This window comes from Canis lupus, chromosome 15 (genome assembly GCF_011100685.1).
Source record: "Canis lupus familiaris isolate Mischka breed German Shepherd chromosome 15, alternate assembly UU_Cfam_GSD_1.0, whole genome shotgun sequence".
Taxonomy (NCBI): domain Eukaryota; kingdom Metazoa; phylum Chordata; class Mammalia; order Carnivora; family Canidae; genus Canis; species Canis lupus.
In genome coordinates, this window is record NC_049236.1 from 20,077,761 (window position 1) to 20,102,621 (window position 24,861).

Sequence of the window (24,861 nt, forward strand, 5' to 3'; positions counted from 1 at the left end):
GCCCGCTATTATGCCTGGAGCTCTGTGGGCTGTCAATAAATAATTATTGAAGTAGAATCATGTAATTGCTCCTTTAAAAATAACAGATATAGTAAATATTCTGCTAATGAAATCATACTACTTTTAGATCGAGATTTTTCACTTTTAAATTGGTATTTTAGGGGCACCTATGTGGCTCAGTCAGTTGAGTGCCCAGTTCTGGGTTTTGGCTCAGGTCACGATCTCAGGGTCCTGGGATCAAGCCCTGCATCAGGCTCTGCACTCAGCCGGAGTCTGCTTGTTTCCCCCTCTCTCTGCCCTTGCCCCCTACTTGTGTTCTCTCTCTCTCTCAAATATATAAATAAATCTCTTTAAAAATTGGTATATTATATAATATTTTATGAAACTTCTTATGTGCACCTCTTTCTTGTAAAAATTTTTACTCTGAAAGAATTGTAGATTCACATGTAATTGTAAGAATAGAGATCCTGTATGTCTTGGACCCTGTTGCTCCTAATGATAACATCTTACATAAATATAATGCAGTATCAAGTGGGAAAGTGGGAGATTGCTACTGATAATCTTACTGATATTTTGCTGTCAGCTTTACATCTACTCCTTTGTATGTGTGTGTACTTGGGTCTAAGCAATTTTATCCTATGTGTCGATTCCTATGAAACCAGTACAGCCAAGAGACCAAGCGGTTCCATCTCAGAGATTCCTTGTGCTACTATTTTGTAGCTACCTCCCCTTAAACTCCTTCTTTTAACCTCTGGTAACTACTAATCCATTCTCCATATCTAGAATTTTCTTATTTCAAGAGATTTACATAAATAGAATTATATATATAATCTTTTGAGAATGACTTTTTTTTTCCACTCAGCACAATTCTCTTGAGAGTCATCCAAGTTATTGTGTGTATCAATAGTTCATTCCTTTTTATTGCTGAAGTAGTGTTTAATGATTTGGATGTACTGTAGTGTGTTTACCTTTTCAGTCTTTTTTTTTTTCCTTTTCAGTCATTGAAAGAGAATTTGGTTGTTTCTAGTTTGGGGCTATTAGAAATAAAGCCTCTATGAATATTTGTGTGCATGTGTGTGTGTGAATCCAAGTTTTATTTACACATTTTTGTTTTGTTTTGTTAATTCATTAATTTAATTCATTACCTCAGTATTTTTAAGTAATAGATAAGGAAATATAAAAATTAGCAGTGAGTAGGATTGTCTACGTTGGAGGTATTCCTCTTGGTCAAAATGGGGATAATTCTAGGACGCCTGGATGGCTCAGTGGTTGAGCATCTGCCTTTGGCTCAGGGTGTGATCTTGGGTCCTAGGATGGAGTGCCACATCGGGCTCCCAGTGAGGAGCCTGTTTCTCCCTCTGCCTGTGTCTCTGCCTCTCTCTGTGTGTCTCTCATGAATAAATATATAAAATCTTTTTAAAAATGGGAATAATTCTGACATTTATGTCAATGGACTATAATTAAATAATATAGCCTGACACATGGGAGCTCACATGTTGGCTACATATATATCTAAAATATTAGCACCATATAACTATGCCAGCTGCTGGTGAAAATGCATGGCTATATTTACATAGTAAAGATATTTATATGCCAATAAAACATGTTTGCTTGTAAACTGTCTCCCAAGAAAAACACTTCTAATTGTGACATGTACTAAAATTTAATGCCTTATTACAAATAAGTACAAACATTTGCACATATGCATCTCCCTTCCTTTGTGCAGAATGCACAGAAGTGTTAAAATAAGTAAAACCCTTGGCACATGCTCAGACCACATCAATTCTTACTCATCTAGTGTCACTAAATGAGAAGCCCTTTGCCTGGATGATTGGTAAAGTTACAAGGCTCAGCAATTGTTAAATAATTTTAACAGGGGGAATTGGGTGATGGGCATTAGGGAGGGCACTTGAAGTAATGAGTGCTCGATGTTGTATGCAACTGATGAATCACTAAATTCTATCTCTGAAACTAATGAGTCTATATTAATTAAATTGAATTTAAATAAATAAAAAAATAATATTAACAAATCCATATATAGAGCTTACTATATATTAAGCACTGTTTTTTGCCAGTAGTGCTTATTAATGTGAAATAAGTTCCACTAAAATCCTGTGGGGTATACGCTGTCAACGTCCTCCTCCTATAGCTAGGAACACTGAGGCACAGACAGTGATTAAGTAACTTTTCCAAGGTCTGACAGCCAGTAAATGGCAGAGTGGCGAAACAGTCTTGTTCCAAAGCCCATCCCCTAACTACATATTCTTTGCAAGTGTAGAATCAGTGAATTCAAATAAGTCAACATGCCCAAATAAGATGTTTTAATTAAAACTGGGATTCTGGGTTTTTCACTTCTGAAAGTGAAACAAGAACTCACAACTTTCCTTCAATTAAACTAAATTCTTTTTTTTTTAAGATTTTATTTATTTATTAATGAGAGATGCAGAGAGAGAGAGAGAATGAGAGGCAGAGACACAGGCAGAGGGAGAAGCAGGCTCCATGCAGGGAGCCCGATGCGGGACTTGATCCCGGGACTCCAGGATCACTCCCTGGGCCGAAGGCAGGCGCTAAACCACTGAGCCACCCAGGGATCCCCTAAACTAAATTCTTAAATAAATGTGGTATCATCATAGACATTTCCAAGCTAAAGCCTCAGTGCTACTTACCTTAGAATTAAACACATCAGGGTAGGTTCACTCAGGGTCTATTACAAGAACTTCTTTAAAAAAAAAAAAAAAAAGAAAAAGACTTTTTGAGAATGAGCTTATTCTAAGAGGAAAGAGAATTAACAAGCAAGCTTGGTAATCAGAAATGAGGACCAATTTTGAGTACAACGTGCTGTCTGCTTTTGAAATTTGCTTTTCAGCATGATGCTTATGAGTTTATCTCTAGGAAGCCGAGGTCCAAAGATAAAAATGTAAATATCCATTTTCACAAAAGAAGAATTAGTAATATATACGTCAAAAAGAGTAAGCAGAATTGCATCGGTACCCTTTAAAAAAGAGTATGGTACAAAAAAATGGAGGGATGAATAAGGTGAGTACAGAAAATATGAAACCTTGCTGCATTTAGGGCACTGACACATTAGTAATGCTTGAAGTTTCAGCCATACCCTGCCCCTACCACCATGGGAAGGCTCGAAACCTTTCATGGCAGCACCTGGCAAAATGCAAGTCTGAGTCTCTGGCTTCACTATCTGGGCTTAATGGATTCACCAGTGGCATGGGGCCAGCTTTGTGTCAGGAGGAGGCAGGGTGGCTGGCACAGAAATCAGCACCATGGACAGCAGGTGCTGGCCTGGCGCTGGGCACCATCCGCAAAGGGGTGCTGATGTGTGGGGAAATGTGGCGGGCACCAGGCGGAAGCAGGAAAAAAAACATGTTTATACTCATTTGATTGAAACCTCAAATAAGGCATTCTCAGAAAAATTGAGTGATAAGGAAGGGAAGGTTTTAGAGAAAAAAGTTGTGTAAAACAAGGTAGAGCTACGGCTAAAGAAATACTGCTCATCACTATAATGTTATATCATTATTATTTGTGCAACTGGCGCTTTGATACAACAGGGGAAAATCCAGGTTACAAATCTAGTTGCTTTCTCCAGGAATAGCTTTTGTCTTGTATATTTTTAATATAGTCTTGACTAAAGATAGAAAGATGTCTTTTAAATTTCAATCTCTGTGATGTAATGAATGATAATGTGTTCAGAGTCCAGAATGTGGTCTACTTTCTCTATATTTTGCCTAAAATATGTGAGCTCTGCGAAGTACATACAATCAGCATTTTCTTGTGATTTAGGGAATTCTATTGAAGTTGGTTAAATAACAGGAAGAGTTCTGGTTGCCTGTTGGTGCATAAAAAATAATTAAATCTTAGTGGTATAAAAATGCAACCATTCTATTAAGCTATGTTTCCTATGGGCAAAGAATTCAGACAGAGCATAGCCAGATGGTTTATGTATCAGGACTCCACCAGAGAAATAGCACCAGCAGGATGTATGTGTATTAAGAAACTTATTGCAGGGATCCCTGGGTGGCGCAGCGGTTTGGCGCCTGCCTTTGGCCCAGGGCGCGATCCTGGAGACCCTGGATCGAATCCCACGTCGGGCTCCCAGTGCATGGAGCCTGCTTCTCCCTCTGCCTGTGTCTCTGCCTCTCTCTCTCTCTCTCTGTGACTATCATAAATAAATAAAAATAAAAATAAAAAAAAAAGAAACTTATTGCAAACAATAGGCTTACATGATTGTGAGGGCTAATTAAGCTAGTCTGACACCTTCAGGGCAGGCTTTCAATAAGGGCAGGCTTCAATATCTTGGACGGGGGCTGCCACTGGTGGAATTTCTTCTTGTCTTCAATTGTATTCTATTGTTTCTCTGTAAATTCCACCTGTGGAATTGCAGGCCACAGGTGGAATTTCTTCTTCCTCAAGGAATCTATTCCATTCTGAAATCTTTCGACTGATTGGGTTAGGCTAACCCATATTACCCCGGATAATGTCTTTTACATAAAGCCAACTGATTGTAGATGTTAATCATGACTACAAAATTACCTTCTTATATAGATAAAAAACTATGTATCTATCTATCTATCTATCTATCTATCTATCTATATCTATCTATCTATCTATCTATCTATCATCTATCTATCTATCTATCTATCATCTATCTATCCACACTAGATATAAAACTTATATAGGGGGACAAGGCAACACCTTAATTTGTGTTTGATTGAATAACTGGGTGCAGTGGCCTAGCCAACTTTGACATATAAAACTGACCATCACAGTTTGCCTCTGCTCCGCAATGTCTGGAAATTCAGCTGGGAAAACTCGCAAGGTTGGGGTGACCCAAAATGCTGGGGAACTGTAAGGAGATTTCTTCACTCATGGACTGGTACCGAATTTAAAGGCTGGGCTCAGCTGGCCCTGTCACTGGAGTAGGATACTCATGCCCTATTTATTTGGCTTTGGCTTCTCACAGCATAACAGCTGGGTTTGGGGAAGGAGCAAGCTGAAAGGAAGTGCCCTGAAGGAAAACTGCCAAAAGAACAGGAAGACACTGTGTGGCTTTTACTGATCTAGCTTCAGAAATTATGAAGCCTCACTTCTGCACATTTTATTGATAACATGCATGTCACAAGGTCTGACCCAAGAGGAGGGAACAAGACTGCCTTTGATGGAGGAGTGGCGAGGTCACATTGCATGACAGCACATAGGATGGAGGATATTGTTGCAGCCACCTTTGAAAAATATTGTCTGCCACAGGTTATGAAAATGCACAGTGTCTCTGCCAACTGAAATAAAAGAAATGTTTAGAAGTTCACTAACTATTCATCAGCTCACCTCAGACACTCAAAAATGGCAGAATTTAATAGAATTAAAACTGATTTCTATAAATATGTTGCTCTTTTCTCCTATTCAAAAACCTATCAAGTTAGGGCTTCTTATTAAAAATATGATAATTTATGATTGCTCTGAGACTAACCCACTTAAAATTTCAGTGACCTTCTGGGAGTAAAGCAGATATTGGAACCTGTATTAATGATCTATTGCTGTGTAACAAATTACCACAAACTTGGTAGCTTCAAGCAACATACATTTATGGTCTCACAGTTTCTGTGACTCAGGAATCTAGGCATGGCTTAGCTGGGTTTTTTGTTTCAGGTTCTCTCACAAAACTGCAATCAGGATTGTTGGCCAGGGATGGGGTCTCATCTGAAGCTGAACTGAGGAAGGAGCCTCTTCCAAGTTCACATGATTGTGGGGTGCCAGGATTCAATTCCTTGTGGGCCATGGGACTGAGAGTTCCAATTTCTAGTTGGCTGTTTCCTGGAGGCTACCCTTAGCTCCTTGCTATATGGGCCTCTCCATATGGAAGCTTGCTTCACAAAGCTAGCAAGGGTGAAAGTCAATGGGGAGAGTCTGCTAGCAAGAGGGAAGTTAGAATCTTAAGCGATGAAATCACAAACATGACAGAGTGTCCCCTGGTTGTAAGCAAGTCACAATTTCTGTTCACACTGAAGGGAGGGAATTCCACAGAGTTATGAATACCAGGGGGCAGGGCTAATTTGGAGCCATCTTAGTGTCTATCTATCACAGAAAGGTTAGATGCAATTGCCACAGCTTGAGATAAGGTAGAGGCACTAGGTAGCCAAAAAGTGGATGCCTAATTCTACATCTTCTCAGCTCATCTCCCTTCTGCTATTTCTGCTGGGCCACCAGCTGAAAGTGGCTCGTTTGAACACCATTTTTACCACCTAAATACACTGATCTAACATTGATAATTGATCTGGTTCTTATTTTTTTTAAATAAAGATCTTTCAACATAAGCTCTTTCCTGACCTCCAAGACTAGGAAAAAATCTTGGAAGCTGTTGAAATATTTTTCCAGCACTTTGAAAAAGCACAGAATTGCCTATGCAGTCCTTGTCTGTATCAAAACACGAATGTGAGAAACCTGGAATGTCTTCTAAGTACTCATACACAGTGAAGCATTTTGTAAAGAGACAGAGTTACCTATTACAAAGTCCAGGAAAAGCCTTCTAGCAGCCTCAGTCCAAACCATTCATCAGATGCTAAAACAAATGAAATTGAATAGCATCTCCCAGGTGATGTCAGCTGGAAAAAAATCGAAAACCATTTTTGATTTGGGCTTTCTCTGAAAAATATAGCATATTTTATGGAAAGAGATACTTTCTTATTGTGTCCAAATAATATTTCTGCATGAGTTCCTTGTGGTAGTAAATAATATGTATGTCTTGGACACTTCTCTGCGGTTGATAGTTTTCCAGTAATTTAGTGGTAATAGGTTTTATTTTTTTAATTTTTAAAAAATATTTATTTATTCATGAGAAACAGAGAGAGAGACAGACAGACAGACAGATAGACAGACATAGGCAGAGGGAGAAGCAGGCTCCATGCGGGGAGCCCGATGTGGGACTCAATCCCAGACCCCAGGATCACGCCCTGAGCCAAAGGCAGATGCTCAACTGCTGAGCCACCAGGGATCCCATGGTAATAGGTTTTAAGGAGTATACACTGAGCTATACAGCTTCTCAAAATTGTTTCTCTAAAACATAGCTTTATATTTCTATCCCCTTTTCAATTGTACATAATACTATTTTCTATTTAGATACAGATGACATTTTTTCCTTTTTTTAAAAAGACATTTTGTTTTATTGAAATATAACATATATACAACACATTGCATGAATTATAGGTATACAGCTGGACAAATGATCGTACCATGTATACCTCCAGGTCAACACTAGTCAGATCAAATATTAGAATATTACCAGGATCCAGTTCTTTCTCTACAAAGTCCACTATCTGGACTTTAAACATCATGCATTTGTTTAATCTATTTTTGTACTTCATATAAATGAAGTCTTACAGTATGTCCTCTTGTATGTGGCATTTTCATACAAAGTTTACTTAGAAAATGCATTCATATTGCTGTGTATAGCAATAGTTCACTAATTTTCAGTGTTGTATAGCAGTCTATTGTGTAAGTATAATGTAAATCATTATTCTAATAATATCAGTTTCTAGTTTGGAGCTATTGTGAATAATGTTGTTAATGCACATTCTTCTACAGCCTTTTGCTACACATTTCTATGGAGCAGGTACCTAAGAGTAGTATTGCTTGTTTATAGGGTATGAGCAGTTCAGCTTTAGTAAATACTCCCAAATGGTTTTCCAAAGTGGCTGTACTAACTTATATTCATACCAGAAAACGCTTTGAGGGGAAAATTGAGCTCGCCTTTCCACATTTCCCTTCTTTATTGGATATTTGTCACTTAAACCCTCACTGTTTTGGAATCTTTCATATGCCTTCAATCAAATATTTAAAAATATTTTGTCTGCCTTTCTTAGTTCTCCTCTGCCCCAGCAGGAGTTTGCTCTGCAGAAGTCTAATAGACTGTTCTCAGAACAGAAATCCGGTCTGCACGTCCTTTGAGCCTCAGGAACAGTAAAAGCTAACTTTTATTTTGTTCTCCTAAAAAAGAAATGAATGAGTAAGAACTAAACAGGCAAGTGAGTACAAACAGAAAAAACAAGAAGGAATAGCATGCATAAAGACAAGGGCATAATGTATGCAGAGAATCATAAGTAGTTTAGCATAGCTGGATCGCAAATTATGAGATGGTAGTAGAAAAATTACAGAAGCCATGTTATAAAAGACCTTAATGCCATACTAAAGAGCTCGAATTTTCATTTAAAAGCTGAGGGGGATCATTGGTCATTTAGTGCAGGAAAGAATAGGATCAGATTTTAATTTTCTAAAATTTATGTTGAAAGCAGTATGGGATGTATCTGAGGGCCAAGACTGGGATCTAGAAAATTAGTGTCGTGAAGAGGTATAAAAGAAAGGATAGAGCTTAAATGAGAAAAAAGGGAACAGATTCAAAATATGTTTGGATGGTTAAGTCTGTAAGAAAAATGAAGAAAAAGTGAGAAATGATGCCCAGTGTCTTGCTTGGGTGAGCAAGTGCACAATGGTGTCAATACCTGACACGTGGATGAAAGCAGGAGGTCTCTTGGATTGGTAAAGGATGGAGGCAATGATTGAATTCACTCTGGACAATGTCCATTTAAAGGTGCCTTTGGGAAACACAGGTACATGTATGAGTGTGGAACCTGAAGATACTGGGAGGGGCTGGCGATAAGATTTTGGTGTTATCAGTGATAGGTGGTTGTAAAAATCTTGAGATCAATTAGATAACTCAGGTGATGCTACTTATGCAGAGCAAGAAGGGAAATGGACCACAGACAAAGCCTCACCCTAAGAATGACAAGCAGAGGGAGATGGAATAATAAAGCAGATCAAGAAAGCATTACCAGAGAAGCAGAAAGAGAATCAGGACAGAGAAATGTAATCAAACCAATGAGATGCATACTTTAAGGAAGGAGAGGTTAACGGTGTTAAAGCTGGAGAGAGGATTTCTGAGATAACAAATGTGTTTATTTGGACATTAGAACCTTATGGCTTTAGTTGACTAGAAGGGAAAGAAATCAGATCATAGTGATCTGAGAAACAAACAAAACTTACTCTTGAGATGTTCAGATGAGAAAGAAATGAGAGATAATTGTAAGGCTAAAAGATACTGAAAGGTCAAGGATATTTTTTAAATTATGAGGGATGTTTGCACATGAACTGGAGGGTAGGGCTGTAACACAGAAGGAGGAACTGGGCTGATCTTGAGAGGTCAGGAGAGGGTTAACAGATTGAGAAAAGTGGAAACTATAGCTGGAGACTGTAGAAGTGTAGCAATTCTGAGTAATTGCAGGATTCTTTGCTTTCTGTGTAATGCTTTTCTGAAATACTTGAATTTTTATGGTTAGCATGCGTTACTATTATAACCAGAAAAAGCAATAAAGATTAAAATAAAGATGCAATGAAGCATTGGATTTCTGTAAAGATTCAAGAAAATCAGAATGAGAAAAGTCCTCAAAATATGAAATTAGATTATTGAATATTATTCTCCCTGTACCTTTGTTATTTAAATGAAAACACTTATTTGAAAACCAAGAATTTGACTATTTGTGGGGGGCATCATTCGGATTTTTTCCCAAGTAAATAAAGCAGCGTTCCTCTCAAGAGAAAAATAGTTCCCTAAATATACACGTCATATAATTCATTAGAAAACATTATCCTAGGAAGACTGCTTGTAGGCACTTAATCATCTATTATTTTCTTTCTCTGAATAGTTCTTGTGATATTATTCGTAGCATAATTTGCCTGATTCAGTACTATGTTTAACGATTCCAAAAATAACCTATTGATTCCAGCAAAAATTTGACAAGGGAAAGGATTTGGCAGAGAGAAATGTTATACTTCATGAATTAGTGCCTGTACCACTCAATCTTCCCCTTTTGCTAGATTGTCCCTTTTGGTCTAGCTCAGAAGCTAGCAAGTGAAAAATGAAAAACTATCTATTATAAGTGAGTGATGGGAAAAGCAAGATGCTTAAGTGAAAGTCATCGAATATTATAAATTCATGTGAAATTCTGAGGATTCCTCTATCCTCGCTCCCTCCCTGGATGGAAGTGGGGCAGATTATCTATTATATTGCTGAGCGTTGTACTAAGAAAACTATATTAAGTTAGTAGTGGTTGGGTAGGCGTGGCCGGATCCAGTCTGCTCCTCGGAGATGGACAACACGATTCCTCCGTGTTTGCTGTATCCAGGGTGGCAAATAGGCTTCATTTTGACTGCACCTCTGATCAGGTGGTCCTGGCTGCTTGGAGCTCTATCATAAATAGGCTGGAGGCACGGAGTGGGTGAAAGCAGAAATGTCTGCTATGGCAGGTGGAGTAATGATAACCTGGGAACTAAAAAGGTAAAGGTGTTGGAGCCTCTGCCTTTGAGGGTGGCCCACAGTGGAGATCCTACTCATTGGCGTGGTGCTAGCAGAGCAGGAGTGCCAATGAACTGAGTATACTTGCAGGATTCTTTGCTTTCTGTGTAATGCTTTTCTGAAATATTTGAATTTTTATGATTAGCATGTATTACTATTATAACCTGAAAAAGCAATAAAGATTAAAATAAAGATGCAATGAAGCATTGGATTTCTGTAAAGATTCAAGAAAATCAGAATGAGAAAAGTCCTCAAAATATGAAATTTTTCATATTTTCAAATTTTTCACTGGGAGGTTTGGAGGTCAAGGGTTCATGTAGGGAGGTTATAGGAGGAACTAAGTGGGTGAGAGAACATGTGGGAGCAAATTCCCTGGATCTGGGCTCAAGCCTTGATGTGGTGTGACCTTGGGTCACATTTGTTCTTTCATCAGCAGGAAAGAATGAGAATAATAATAATTTTCTTGTTTTTTAAAAAATAATAAGTCATTAATAGGATTGATTTATTCTGCACATACATAGATGAGAATTGTTTGTAAACTCTAGAGCACTATTACAATTTTTTAAAGATTTTATTTATTCATGAGAGACAGAGAGAGAGAGAGAGAGAGAGGCAGAGACACAGGCAGAGGGAGAAGCAGGCTCCATGCAGGGAGCCCGATGTGGGACTCGATCCTAGGTCTCCAGGATCCCTCCCTGGGCTGAAGGCAGTGCTAAACTGCTGAGCCACCCAGGCTGCCCACTATTACAATTTTTAAAAGTTGATTGGTAATGAGTGTGTCTGGATGACTCAGTAATGCCTCCAACTCTTGATTTCAGCTCAGGTCATGATCTCAGGGTCTTGAGAGGGAGCCCCACGTTGGGCTCCATGCCCAGCATGAGGCCTGCTTCAGATTCTTTCCTCTTCCCCGCCTCTGCTCTCACACACTCTACACACTCTCTCAAAAAAAAAAAAAAAGAAGAAAAGAAAACCGATCAGTAGTGACATAGTTATGACATGTTCACAAATAGCATTTATTGCATTTTTCATTGAATCCTAGTGATATGAGAGTAATATATCCAGTGCTGAGAGAACGGACGAGAGAGAGATTATTTCCTGCTGGAGAGATGGCTCCTCATGAGGATGGCTTTATGAGGAAAGCAGTGTTTCAGCTGGGCCTCAAAGGTTAGATAGGAATCTGGTAGTTGAAGATAAAAGGACTCTTCTAGGAGGAGAAAGCTGGGTGAACGAAGGCCTAAAATGAAGAAAACAAAAAAATAAGAAAATAATAAATAAATCCTGTAGTTTTCCTGGTGCTTTATGATTTAGAATGTCTTTTTTTTTTTTTTTTTTATAACTGGTTGAGAATAACCATACCATTTCGCTGTAGCATGGGATGTGCTTTGGGGGCTGGAGAGAAATAAGATTGGGGATCCTGACTGAGATAATATTTTGGAGGAATTTGAATTCTTTCTTAAGGAACATGCGTAGAGATGAGCAATCCACATAGATGCAAAACATTTCATGAACAGAGATTCCAATTCTCTGTTGTCACAGAGGAGCATACTGCATGTACTTGGTATGTTAATAGATTGTGCATTTTATAGATTTTATTTATTTCCCTTCCCTGGATATTTGCTTACAACTCTACATTTTGCAGGACTTTAATGATGCCTTCTGTGTACAACTCTTCTCTGACCCTTAATACCTCTCCTGAGCAATTGTACTCCTTGCCTGGGCACATAGCTTTTAGTGCCTTCATGGTTCGTGCAGGAAAGGACGTCCAAATTCATCTCTTATTGCACCCCTCCCTTGTTCAGAATCCCACAGTGCTTCTGCCTTGCGTTCTGGATAAGGTTTGGACTGCTTGGCCTGGCATTCATCTTATCTGGCTGAAAATCACCTTTCTAGTTCTATCTCCTATTATTCTTTGATATATGCCCTATATTCCAACCATCTTTTTTCTCTTTCTCCTCTAAATATAGTTTGAGCCACTTTGACCTGCCCCTGTGCTCCCCTCCCATGCATTCAAGTTGTACCTAATCATTCACTAGTAAATTCAAATGCCAGTTCCTATACAAAGTTTTCTCTAAACCTTACATCTGGAAGTGATCATTCATGCTTTTAACTCATAATAGGTAATACTTTTATATCGCTTACTATGTCTTAGACACTCTCTTCAACCTTTTACATAAATTAACTCATTTCATTCTTACAACACCACCTGTAAACCAGGTATAGTTACTGTTTCTATTTTACAAATGAGAAAACTGAGACATATCCTTATTTTGCCAAACATTACGTAACAAATAACTGGCATAGTTGTGATTTGAACTGAGGAACTCTGACATCAAGAGTTGGGCTGACTGCTATGTTATTATATGGCCTCTTGCATCTTATAACAGTTGGCATCTGCCTGTGGCACTTAGTATTTTTAATTTGATTGCTTGTAGATTTACTCTACTTGCCCGCTTTGCCTGACCCTGGGCCTTTAACTCTTGGGAACCCACCTACTGTAATTGGAAATACATGCATTAAGAGAGAAATCTGGGTATCCTGTTTCTGACAATGGCCAAAGTCCCAATTTTTTCCCTGGTCTAGCCTTGGTCGTTAATTCTTGCTCCATTACTATTTACTTGACCTTTGTCTTTAACTAACGTAACTTCTCCTTTTTCTCTTTGTTTCCCTTGCATGTGTTTCTGTCCTCCTTGGGTTCCTACTATATCTGGCTTTTAACCCTGAGATCCTGGACCAACATATCTGGCCACTCTTGCTCCAGCTTTTCTTGGGAGAAAGAGTCAGAAACTACAGTATTAGACATTCCTAAGGGCAGAGATTCTTATCATCCTGTATCCTATAGAACGAGGATGTATCTTCCACATGGGAACTCTGTAATCTTTTATTGAATAAAAGGATGAGCAAATGAAAGTGGCCACCATCTGCTTATTGTCCTTGACTGCTAGTAATGTCTTTTCTGATGATTTTTACTATTATCTGTTTCTCGCACTATCCTTTACGTTGAATTCGGATTTCAGCCTTGGCTCTCCAAATCTTATGGGTCCTGCTATGACTCAACTAGTTAAAATGGCAGGTGCTTATTGGGCACAGAGAGGATATAACAGAAGATGCAGACACTGATTTTAAAATAATTTCATTATCATTTTCTCATAAAGGCTCACATATATAAAAACTTGTTATATTAAAAATACCAATTTAACAGTTTCAGATGAAAGTAGTTGTTGCAAGTAGACACACAACTAAATGACAAGTAACAGGACAGATGATAATTTGGGAGAAGAGGACAGGATCATCTCAGGCAGGATGGCTAGCAAAGGATTTCAGAAGAATGAAGAATTTAAAAAATTTATTTCTTTTTCTTTTTTTTTAGAGTTTTTACTTAAGTTCCAATTAGTTGACATACAGTGTATTATTAGTTTCAGGTACAGAATTCAGTGATTCATCACTTACAGAACAACACCCAGTGCTCATCACAACCAGTGTCCTCCTCAATCCCCTTTACCCACTTAGCCCATCTCCCCATCTACCTCCCCTCCAGCAACCCTCAGTTTGTTCTTCATAGGTAAGATTTTTTTTTATGGTTTGCCTCTATTTCCTCCCCCATGTTCATTTGTTTTCTTTCTTAAATTCCACATAGAGTAAAATCATATTATATTTGTCTTTCTCTCACTGACTTATTTTGCATAGCATAGTACTCTCGGGCTCCATCCATATCATTGCAAATGACAAAATTTCATTATTTTTTGTGGCTAATATTCTGTTATATGTATGTATGTATGTAAGTGTGTGTGTGTGTGTGTGTGTGTGTGTGTGTGTGTGTGTACCCCACATCTTCTTTATTCATTCATCAGTCAATGGACACTTGGGCTGTTTCCATAATTTGGCTCTTATAGATAGTGCTGCTATAAACATCAGGATACATGTATCCTTTTGAATTAGTATTCTTGTATTCTTTGGGTAAATACCTAGTAGTGCAATTGCTAGGTTATAGGGTTGTTGTATTTTTAACTTTTTTTGAGGAATCTCCATATTGTTTTCCAGAGTGGCTGCACTAGTTTGTATTCCTAGCAGCAAAAAATGCAGTTCAAAAATGTTCCCCTTTCTCCACATGCTTGCTGACACTTGCCTTTTTTTGTGTTGTTGATTTTAGCCACTCCGACAGACGTGAAGTGATCTCATTGTAGTTTTTATTTGCATTTTCCTGATGATCAGTGGTGTTGGGCATCTTTTTATGTGTCTATTGGCCATCTATATACATCTTCTTTGGAAAAATGTCTATTCATGTCTCTACCCATTTTTTAATTGGATTATTCATTTGGGGGCTTTATAAGTTCTTTATATATTCTGGATACTAACACTTTATCAAATATGCCACTTACAAATGTCTTCTCAAATTTCATAGGTCGCTTTTTAATTTGTTGATGGTTTCCTTTGCTATGCAAAGCTTTTTATTTTGATGAAATCCCAATAGTTTATTTTTACTTTTGTTTCCCTTGCCTCAGGAGACATATCTAGAAAGAAATTGCTATGGCTGATGTCAAAAAGGTCTGTGTTCTCTTCTAGGATTTTCAGGTCTCACAGTTAAATCTTTAATCCATTTTGAATTTATTTTTGTGTTTGATATGAGAAAGTGGTCAGTTTAATTCTTTTGCATGTAACTAATACCATTTGTTGAAGGAACTGTCTTTTTCCCATTGAGTAGGATTCATTGACCATAAGGTTGTGGGCTCATTTCTGGGTTTTCTATTCTGTTCTATTGATGTCCATTTTTGTACCAGTACCATACTGTTTTGATCGCTACAGCTTTGTAACATAAGTTAAAGTCTGGAATTGTGGTAAAAAATAACATGAAATTTACTATCTTAACCATTTTTAAGTGTATGGTCAATAGTGTTAAGTATATTCACATTACTTTGTAACAGGTGTCTAAGACTGTTTTGTCCTGCAAAACAGAATCTCCTATACTTATTAAACAACTCTCATCTCCCCTTCCTCCTATCTCCTGATAACCACCATTTTACTTTCTGACTCTGAATTTGAATACTTTAGATCCTTCATATAAATGGGGTCACACAGTGATTTGTTTTCTTAAGAAGAATGTAGATTTTGAGCTGTGTCTTTAAAGATGATTGTGACTGAATAGGCAGAGATGAAAGGGGCTACATAAGGTAAATTGATTAACATAGTGTAGTGTGAAAAGGAATTATTTCCTTAACGTGTACTGAGATAGATAGAAGCCAAGACATGTTCCTTATTTATTTACCTTGGGCCAATTCCTCTTAAGTTATGGATGTTTTGAGGCACCTGGGTAGCTCAGTTGGTTAAGCACCTGCCTTTGGCTCAGGTCATGATCCCAGGGTTCTGGGAATCAAGCCCCACATGAAGCTCCCTGCTTAGTGGGGGGCCTGCTTCTCTCTCTCCCTCTTGCCTGCTGCTCCCCCTGCTTGTGTTTTCTCTCTCTCTCTCTGTCAAGTAACTAAATAAAATCTTAAAAAAAAAACCTTATGTTTTGACTGCTGTTCACTGTGTATATTTATATCTGACTTTTTTTTTTATATCTGACTTTAGCTGTGGTTTTCAACTAGGGAGGATCTTTGGACATTAGTTATATAGACTTATCAATGTAAATTGTGATCCAGAAGATAAGTAGATTGTTGTCTAAAAGCATGGACACTTGGGGTCATTGTTTTCACTTTAACTGTGATGGAATGGAGTATTTAGGTTTGGCTTTGAAACAAAGGTTTTCTGTTTGTTTGTTTTTTTAAAGAACCAACCCATCAAGATAGGAAATCTACATACTGGTTTGTGTAATAATGAACTTAGGCACATAGATAACACATGTTTTATTGTTGTATTGCTCTTTTAATCAACAATTCTATATCATTAGGAACTGGTAATTTTTTTTTTTTACCTAAGAGACAAGGTTCTGACACAGTTCTGAGCCTTTTAGGTGCAGTCTTCTTCTTCTTCTTTTTTAAGATTTTATTTATTCATGGAGACACAGAGAGAGAGAGAGGCAGAGACATAGGCAGAGGGAGAAGCAGGCTCCTCTCGGGGAGCCCGATGTGGGACTCGATTCTGGGACCAATATATGCCCTGAGCAGAAGGCAGATAGATGCTCAACCTCTGAGTCACCCAGGCATCCCTTAGGTACAGTCTTCTTGAGTTTTGTGTTAATCATCCTGGACAGGTCACATGACTCTCCACATTTGGACAGGACTAGACCTCACATAAGGGATCAACCACAAGTCCATGTGGTACCTTAGGGTGAATGAGGAAAAGGGACCTTTTCTCCAAGACAGTAACTTCTATCTGATGGGATATGGTCTTGATATCTGCTGCAATCTGCTAAAACATTATAATAATTTGGTCAACTATATGAACAGTGGCCTGTAGGGTTGTGCAGGACAAAGACTATGGAAGAGTCTTTCAGAAGCACAGTGGCCATCGACAGAAAATGGAGCGGAGCACCTAGGTCACTCTCTGTGAAGGCAGAGGAGTTAACAGGTATAGATTTTTCCCTGTAGATGTGTCACAGGGCAAAACAAGATGGAAACCTAGAACTTGAGTCTCGATACTATGAGATAGGCAGAATGAAAATTAGGTATAATACCAAAGTCGAGAAGTGGAAGGTTGGGTTTGCCAAGAGTCAGAACTTAGGGGGACAAGCGAAATGCATGTATGAGGATTTTGGATAAGAAATGCAGGTATTTGAAGCAGCTTTTTACAAAATTATAATGCAAGTTTGCACAGGAATATATAGTTAACTTAAAGGAACAAGAATGGGGCAGATAACAGTTTATGTTCATAGTAGTAGTAATAATAACTCACATTTATGCAGTGCTTCAGAATTTATAGGACATTATTTTTTTAATAATAAATTTATTTTTTATTGGTGTTCAGTTTGCCAACATACAGAATAACACCCAGTGCTCATCCTGTCAAGTGCCTCCCTCAGTGCCCATCACCCATTAACCGCCCCCCCCCCCCGCCCTCCTCCCCTTCCACCATCCCTAGTTCGTTTCCCAGAGTTAGGAGTCTTTATGTTCTATCTCCCTTTCTGATATTTCCCACACATTTCTTCTCCCTTCTCTTCTATTCCCTTTCACTATTATTTATATTCCCCAAATGAATGAGAACATATAATGTTTGTCCTTCTCCGATTGACTTACTTCACTCAGCATAATACCCTTCAGTTCCATCCACGTCGAAGCAAATGGTGGGTATTCCTCGTTTCTAATGGCTGAGTAATATTCCATTGTATACATAAACCACATCTTCTTTATCCATTCATCTTTCGATGGACACCGAGGCTCCTTCCACAGTTTGGCTATTGTGGCCATTGCTGCTAGAAACATCAGGGTGCAGGTGTCCCGGCATTCATTGCATCTGTATCTTTGGGGTAAATCCCCAACAGTGCAATTGCTGGGTCGTAGGGCAGGTCTATTTTTAACTCATTGAGGAACCTCCACACAGTTTTCCAGAGTGGCTGCACCAGTTCACATTCCCACCAACAGTGTAAGAGGGTTCCCTTTTCTCCGCATCCTCTCCAACATTAGTGGTTTCCTGCCTTGTTAATTTTCCCCATTCTCACTGGTGTGAGGTGGGATATCATTGTGGTTTTGATATGTATTTCCCTGATGGCAAGTGATGCAGAGCATTTTCTCATGTGCGTGTTGGCCATGTCTATGTCTTCCTCTGTGAGATTTGTGTTCATGTCTTTTGCTACAGGACATTATTAATACATATCTTATTTTGATATTTTTGAGTACCTTTTAAGGCAAGAAAACCATTTATCATGATTTTATAAATAAAGATAAATAAGTTTCCATGACTTGCTCAAGTTCATATATATGATAAAGCTAAATTTTAAGAATATTTTATTTACTTACTTATTTGAGAGAGAGAGAGAGAATGGGTGGCAGGAGGGGCAGAGGGGGAGAGAGAATCTCTTAAGCAGACACCAGGCTGAGCATGAAGGCCCACACAGAGCTCAGTCTCACCACCCTGAGATCATGACCTGAGCCGAAGCCAAGAGTTGGACACTTAACCGACTGAGCCACCCAAGTGCCAAATACTTCTCAAATACTTCTGAGTCCATGATATTTTTTAATATACCATGATTTATTGTTTTTTTTCTGATAAAGTTCCACAAAAGTTTCCTGGTTAAACTGTTCCCTAGACTTCTACTGCAAGTCACCAAATTTATTTCCTTTTATTTCTGGGCACAAAATATAGACTCCATTTCCAGCCACATTACTAAATGATAGAAAATGATGTAGATCACTTCCAGGCCTGAGCCATAATGCAGTGCTCATCTCCCTCTCTTTTACTGTCTTGATGTCAATAACCATGGCAGCCTTAAAAACTACATTTTAAAAAATTCAATTAATTAACATATAATGTATTATTCATTTCAGAGGTAGAGGTCAGTGATTCTCAGTCTTTTTTTTTTTTTTAAGATTTTATTCATTTATTCATGAGAGACACAGAGACAGAGAGGCAGAGACACAGGCAGAGGGAGAAGCAGGCTCCATGCAAGGAGCCCAATGCCGGACTTGATCCCAGGGCCCCAGGATCATACCCTGAGCCCAAGGCAGGTGCCAAACTGCTGAGCCACCCAGGGATCCCCTATCAGTGTTATATAATACCCAGTGTTCATTACATCACGTGCTCTTCTTAATGTCCATCACCCAGTTGCCCCATCCCCCTCCCCCCATCCCCTCCAGCAACCTTCAGTTTGTAGAAACCATGTGTTGAGGATGGAAGAGTCTCTATCCACTTGAGTATTTGAATAACTACATGGAAAAGAGCCCTTCCTCTTCCAAGGGATCATTTCTATTGAGTTTATTGAGCAGGAAGTTCTATTAAGTTAAGCCCCTGAGCATTTGGGTGGCATCTATTTCTTACAGCGGCTAATGTTACCTTAGTAATGACCTCTCTTTACATTATTTACATGTAGTCTCTACTATGTAAGCATTTCGCTCTTGGTTGCTTATCTGTGACTGAAGTTATTTGGGGTAGGTGTCCAACTTTTGCTTTAAGGCTGGATTTATACCATTACTTCCATTTCCTCTTTAATCCTTCTGGTCTTTGAAGCACATGGAATTAGGTTATATACTTTGCCATCTCCTCTCCCCCCCCCCCCCCCCCCCACCTTTTAAAGCAATCTACTCTCCTCCACATCACTCCCCCCATGCATTATGGATTTTAGCCATTAGTTTACTAAATTTCTCACCATCACTATTTTTGTTTATTCTTTGACCGTCTCTTCCTACCTCTCCAGTTCACTTACTCTAGTGTAACTAAGTGAGAGTAATCTACTCCAGTAATTCTTGGATGCCATTAGGAACCCTAGTCCATTGACTCTCACTGGTCAACATCCATCTTTACCTTTACCTGGTTAAAATTTCTCGGTCTATTGTTAAATAATTTCCATGTATACATATTCAGCTCCTTTGCCTTATTCCTCCTACTGTTTTGATCTGGGAGAAATCCAACCTTGAGTAAATTCAACTTTGTTCCTATTCCATCATTGGATCAGTACAACTGAATATAGCTGGGAAAAAAATGCAACAGTGCTTTCTAGGCTAACTTTAAATTTATGTTCACAAACCTCAACTGGATTTGGTGTCTGGCCCTCCTCTACTTTCCACATATGCTTTTTCCAGTGATTCCATCCAGGTCTGTGGCTTTAAATATATCATATGTTATTAACTCCCAAATGTCTATACCCAGACTTAACTCTTCCTGTGTAATCCACACCTGGATACTCTACTCTCCATGTGCCTACCCAACAGGCATTCAAACGTCTCAGCAGCCAGGGAGACTGGATGCAATGTCCAGTGTAGTCCTTGTCCAGTTTCCCAACCATACCTGCAATATTGGTGAAGGAATAAGTACCACCAACAACTAATGTTTATTCAGTGCTTACTTTATGCTGGGAACTTTGCACATAAAATGATCTAATCTTCACAGAAAATCTATTAGACAACATAATTATTATCATCTCTGCTTCAGAGAAGGGGAAACTGAGATTCAGAGCCCAAATGGCAGAGTTGGAATTTAAATCAACTAAGCAGGGCTTAGCAGACTTTTGCTGTAAAGGACCAGATAGTAAATATTTTCAGTTTTGTGGTCTATATTGTCTCTGTTACAACAAACCACCTCCACTCTTTTAGCGTGGAAGTAGTCACAAACAGTGCATAAATAAACACATATAGGTGTGTTCCAATAAAACTTTATTTACAAAAATAGGTGATAGGACATATTTTTGACTTCTTTATTTACAAAAATAGGTGATAGGACATATTTTTGACTTAACAGGTGATAGACTGCCAATTCCTGCTTATTGCTGCATTGCCTGGGTTAAATGAATGACTGAACAAATGAATGAACCAATAAATGAATGAATGACACCCTCTTTGGCACCAACTCCCCCTGTTTTGTTCCCTCCCGGTTCTCTCGTGAGTATTCATGAGACTGCTGGAAAATCATGTCACTGCCAAGGAAAAAACACCACAATTACTCCTTAGGGCTGAGTGAGGAGCGCAAAGGGCAAAATCTTATAAGAATTGTGTTTTGCTCCTAAGTTGGGTTAGGTGAGCAATGTCCTAGCTCCCTTAGACTCTAATTGGATGGCTAAGAGATGTAAATCATAAGTTTTTGGTCCGGGAGTATGTTCCTTCTAGGATGGAGTCCTAACATTTCTCACCAGAACCTTCATGATCTGTTTTAACTGTCCAGTGTCATTATTTTCTACACTTACTCCCTCCAGCAACACAGGAGACCTTGCAGGATTTGGAACATGCAGGTTCCCTCTCACTTTTCGGTCTGTGTGTATCCTGTCCTTTCTGCCTGGAAAACTGTCTCACTTCAATGGCCAGGCTCACCAATTGTTTGTTCTTTAAAACTCTGCTGGGATGCACATGTGAACACACACACCCCACAGAATTTCTCTGTTGCTAATTAATTTTCCATTGATTAGGAGCACATGAGACATGAGAAACAGATTACTAAATTAGGTAATATTTTCAACAAAATAGCACTAGGGTAAATGCTGTCATTACTTCACACCGAAATTTAGCCAGAAGGTAATTGGTTGACGGAAGAGCTAAGCACTGCCGAGGAGAGTGTTTGAGCAAGGGTGTTCCTTTGCTGGTGGTTAGCTGTGAAGCTGGGGAGGAAAGCGTTACAGGTGTTTTCCGTGGCTGCCAATTTCCCTACTGTCTTGGGTGTTGCAAACTGATTTTCCTCTGCCAGTGCATGTAGTTTACAAGACGAACCTCACATAAAACACAGTGGTTACATTCCTGAGAACATATGCAAAATTAAACCACTGACCCAGTAATCAAATAAAACTTCTCATAAATTATGGAGATTGTTCTTTGCTTTTCTTAAAGCAAACAAGCCCTTTGTCCCTTAATTTTCCAAATAAATGCTCTTGCAACAAATAGGAACTTTATGGGTCCAGAAGGGGATGCAAGCAATAGCCCTGTGGCCTCCCAGTGAAATCAAAGACTTCCCTCTGCTTCCTGGACACGGATTAGGGCTCTCGTGCCTGGCTCTACTAACACAGGCCAGGCATGCATGGCAGCACGGTGGGACATTACCTGGTAAACCAGAACTCAGGGTAAATTGGACATAAGGTCTCACAATGACTTGGACTTCACCCAGGTGGGCCTCAGGTAGAACCTGATTTTTCTCTATCAGTGATTATTTCTACATTATCACATGCAATTAAATATCAGCATAAACTGAAGGAACAAAGAATGCAGTGACTCTAAAATCATGATTATATGGTCTCAAGAGTACATTGGCAATAGCACCACCTTACTTTCCTGGTAGGCTTGATTAATATTAATTAACGTCTCTCTCCTGAATGCTTTTCAATTAATGGAAGGGAAAGCAACTCTCAGGTGTGTTGGATGAGGGACTGGGCTGTTGTTAACATTTCAATTGAAGAGTTTACACACGGTTGAAAATCTATACTGCTATGTATGCTTTGATAGAATAAATGTTTATCGTTTTCGATATTTATTGACTGCCTACTGTGTGCCAAATACTCTCTTGGCAGGATGTTTCCTGAATGAGCTCATAATTTACTTCAGGGTTCTGGCTATGGATGTAATTTAACATGATTGGAGAGAAAAATGGCTCCATTAATCAAACTGATGGATTTGTAAATTAAAATATATGAATCAGGATTTATGCTCCTATAGTACATTTATTATAATAAATATTAAAGTCTAGTGCTTGCTTCGGCAGCACATATACTAAAATTGAAACGATATGTTAAAGATGAGCATGGCCCTTGCATAAGGATGACACACAAATTTGTGAAGTGTCCCTTATTTCTAAAAAATATGTTAGAAATTTACATCTAGACTACATTAAATTAATGCATATTTTAATAAAGAAAAGGTCATTTGAAAATTCAGTTGCAAATTATTTATCTTATAGAATTTGTCCTAAGCCTACTGATAATTTGAAAACGTATTTAATGTGTAGGCTATGTTTTCTTTGGAATTTGACGATTGTGTAAAATGATTATTTAGCAGTTGAAACACTGTGGAACTTCCTTTACTTTGAAGTGCATGTATGTTTGGGCACATTTCTCCTGATGTAGTTCGGGGTGATTATTTTCTTTCCTCTTCCTGTATTTATACCGCAGAATCTTTTTCAGTTAGAGAAGCTTGTTGCAATTTCAGCTGTAAAATAGGCAAAGAACTTTCAGTAAAAACCAACATGCTCTTCTACGTAGTTGACCAGAAGGAGGCTCCCTTCCACCTCACTGTATTAAGTTCACTAAAAGCTTCCAAACGTAATTCTTCCCAGGCGTTCTAATATTCCCCAGGCTCTCTCCATCGTTGGTGGTGGTATGGGCAGCACTCTGAAATTTTCCTTTCGGGAACAGAATTTAAACTTGCGTCATAAAAAGATTTCAGTGAATATAAAACATCTTCACACCAACTCATTTATTTTTCTCCTGCTTGAATGACAATTAACAAAGATGTTGGGATAAAATTTTCCTCACTTGGGATATCTCAGTAGTCCTTAGCTTAATTCTTAAGCTTTGTTTTCTTTACAGCTTTGTTTTGTCAAGCATGTCCAATACATTTTTTAATAGCATTTTGTTTTATTTTGTTTTTTAAGTAGGCTCCATGCCCATCGTGGGGCTTGAGTTCATGACCCTGAGGTCAAGAGTAGCATGCCCTACAGACAGCCAACCAGGCACCCCAACCGAGTCCAATACAATATTTTAAAAATTAATATTTTAAAATGTATCAGTAAGGCGTTTGGATTCCTTAAAAAGCGTAGCTGTCTCTGCCTACCTATTCATCTTAGTCTCTATGCATCTATAGGTAGGAGACACGTGTTTTAAAACAGAGGGTAATCACAGTTCACCACAGAAGCCCTAATTACATTGCATTTGACAATGAAAAAGCCACTAGTAGATTCAGAGCAGAAACAAAAAGTGCAAAATGTTTGCAGAGTGAAGAGGGATGTATCCGCCGCTGTAGGTACACAGTCCATTAAATGATGTCATGGGGTCATTTTGAATACTTGATTTTCAGGTTTTGTTCTTCATTGTCAAGGCAGTTTATGGAGTTCTTGTAAAAACAGCATTGCTGCTCGTTGGAGGAGACTTGCCCTTTAATGATGAAGCAGAGCTGGTTATGAAATACCCAACTGTGACTAATTTTGGAGGAGTAACATCTCAAATAAATTGTCTCCTCAGAATGCTGTTGGAGCTAGTGAGCAGCAGAATGATGATGCATTTATCTGTGCTAATTGCTCCTTTGAGGGTTTATTCCTAGACAGGGCACAGAGTAGACTAATGCTGTACTTCTCACCTCTCCTTGTCACAAAGATTTCAGTTTTGGAGAAATATGATAAGCAGAATAATGAACCTCGGAAATGTCTGTGCCCTAATCCCTCGAACCTGTGAATATGCATGGTTTGTGGCCCCTTCCTGCATTTTCAAAGCCACCTGTATAACATCTTCAAATCAGTCTTACTCCTGCCTCCCTCTTACAAGGACTCTTCTGATTACATTGGTCCCTCCCAGATAATCCAGGCTAATCTTCCCATCTCTACCTTAATCACATCTGCAGTCTCTTTTGCGTGAAGATAATATATTCACAGGTTTCAGGGATTAGAGCATGGCTATCTTTGTGGAGGCCATTTTACCTACCACAATAAGTGTTTGCATGCCAGGTTTATAGTCTTAGAATGCTCACTCTTAGAATGTTTCTTCTTGGGACACAATTCCAATGCTATGAGGAAGTCCAAGCGACCATGTAGAGAGGCCTCCATAGGGAAGAACCAAAGCGTCTGGCCAACACTCCCAACTGAGCCCCAGCTGGCTGCCAACACCAACTCCTTGCCGTGGGAACAAGGCCCCTATATAAACCTTCCAACTAACCCAATGCCCAACCCATCACCACAGAGCCGAACTTTTTGATCAATCCACAGAATCATGAAGGATAATAAATAGTGGTTGTTAT

General features: G+C 38.8%; 1 long non-coding RNA gene and 1 other non-coding gene across 8 annotated transcripts in view; both read left to right on the plus strand.

Annotated features, from left to right (window-relative positions):
- LOC119877029 overlaps positions 1-24,861 on the plus strand; it is a 183,235-nt gene that overhangs the window by 22,662 nt on the left and 135,712 nt on the right. The gene's annotated exons all lie outside the window — the stretch shown is intronic.
- Positions 22,603-22,709, plus strand: LOC119869464. The gene has a single exon (XR_005371023.1). It is a non-coding gene; the product is annotated as a U6 spliceosomal RNA (small nuclear RNA).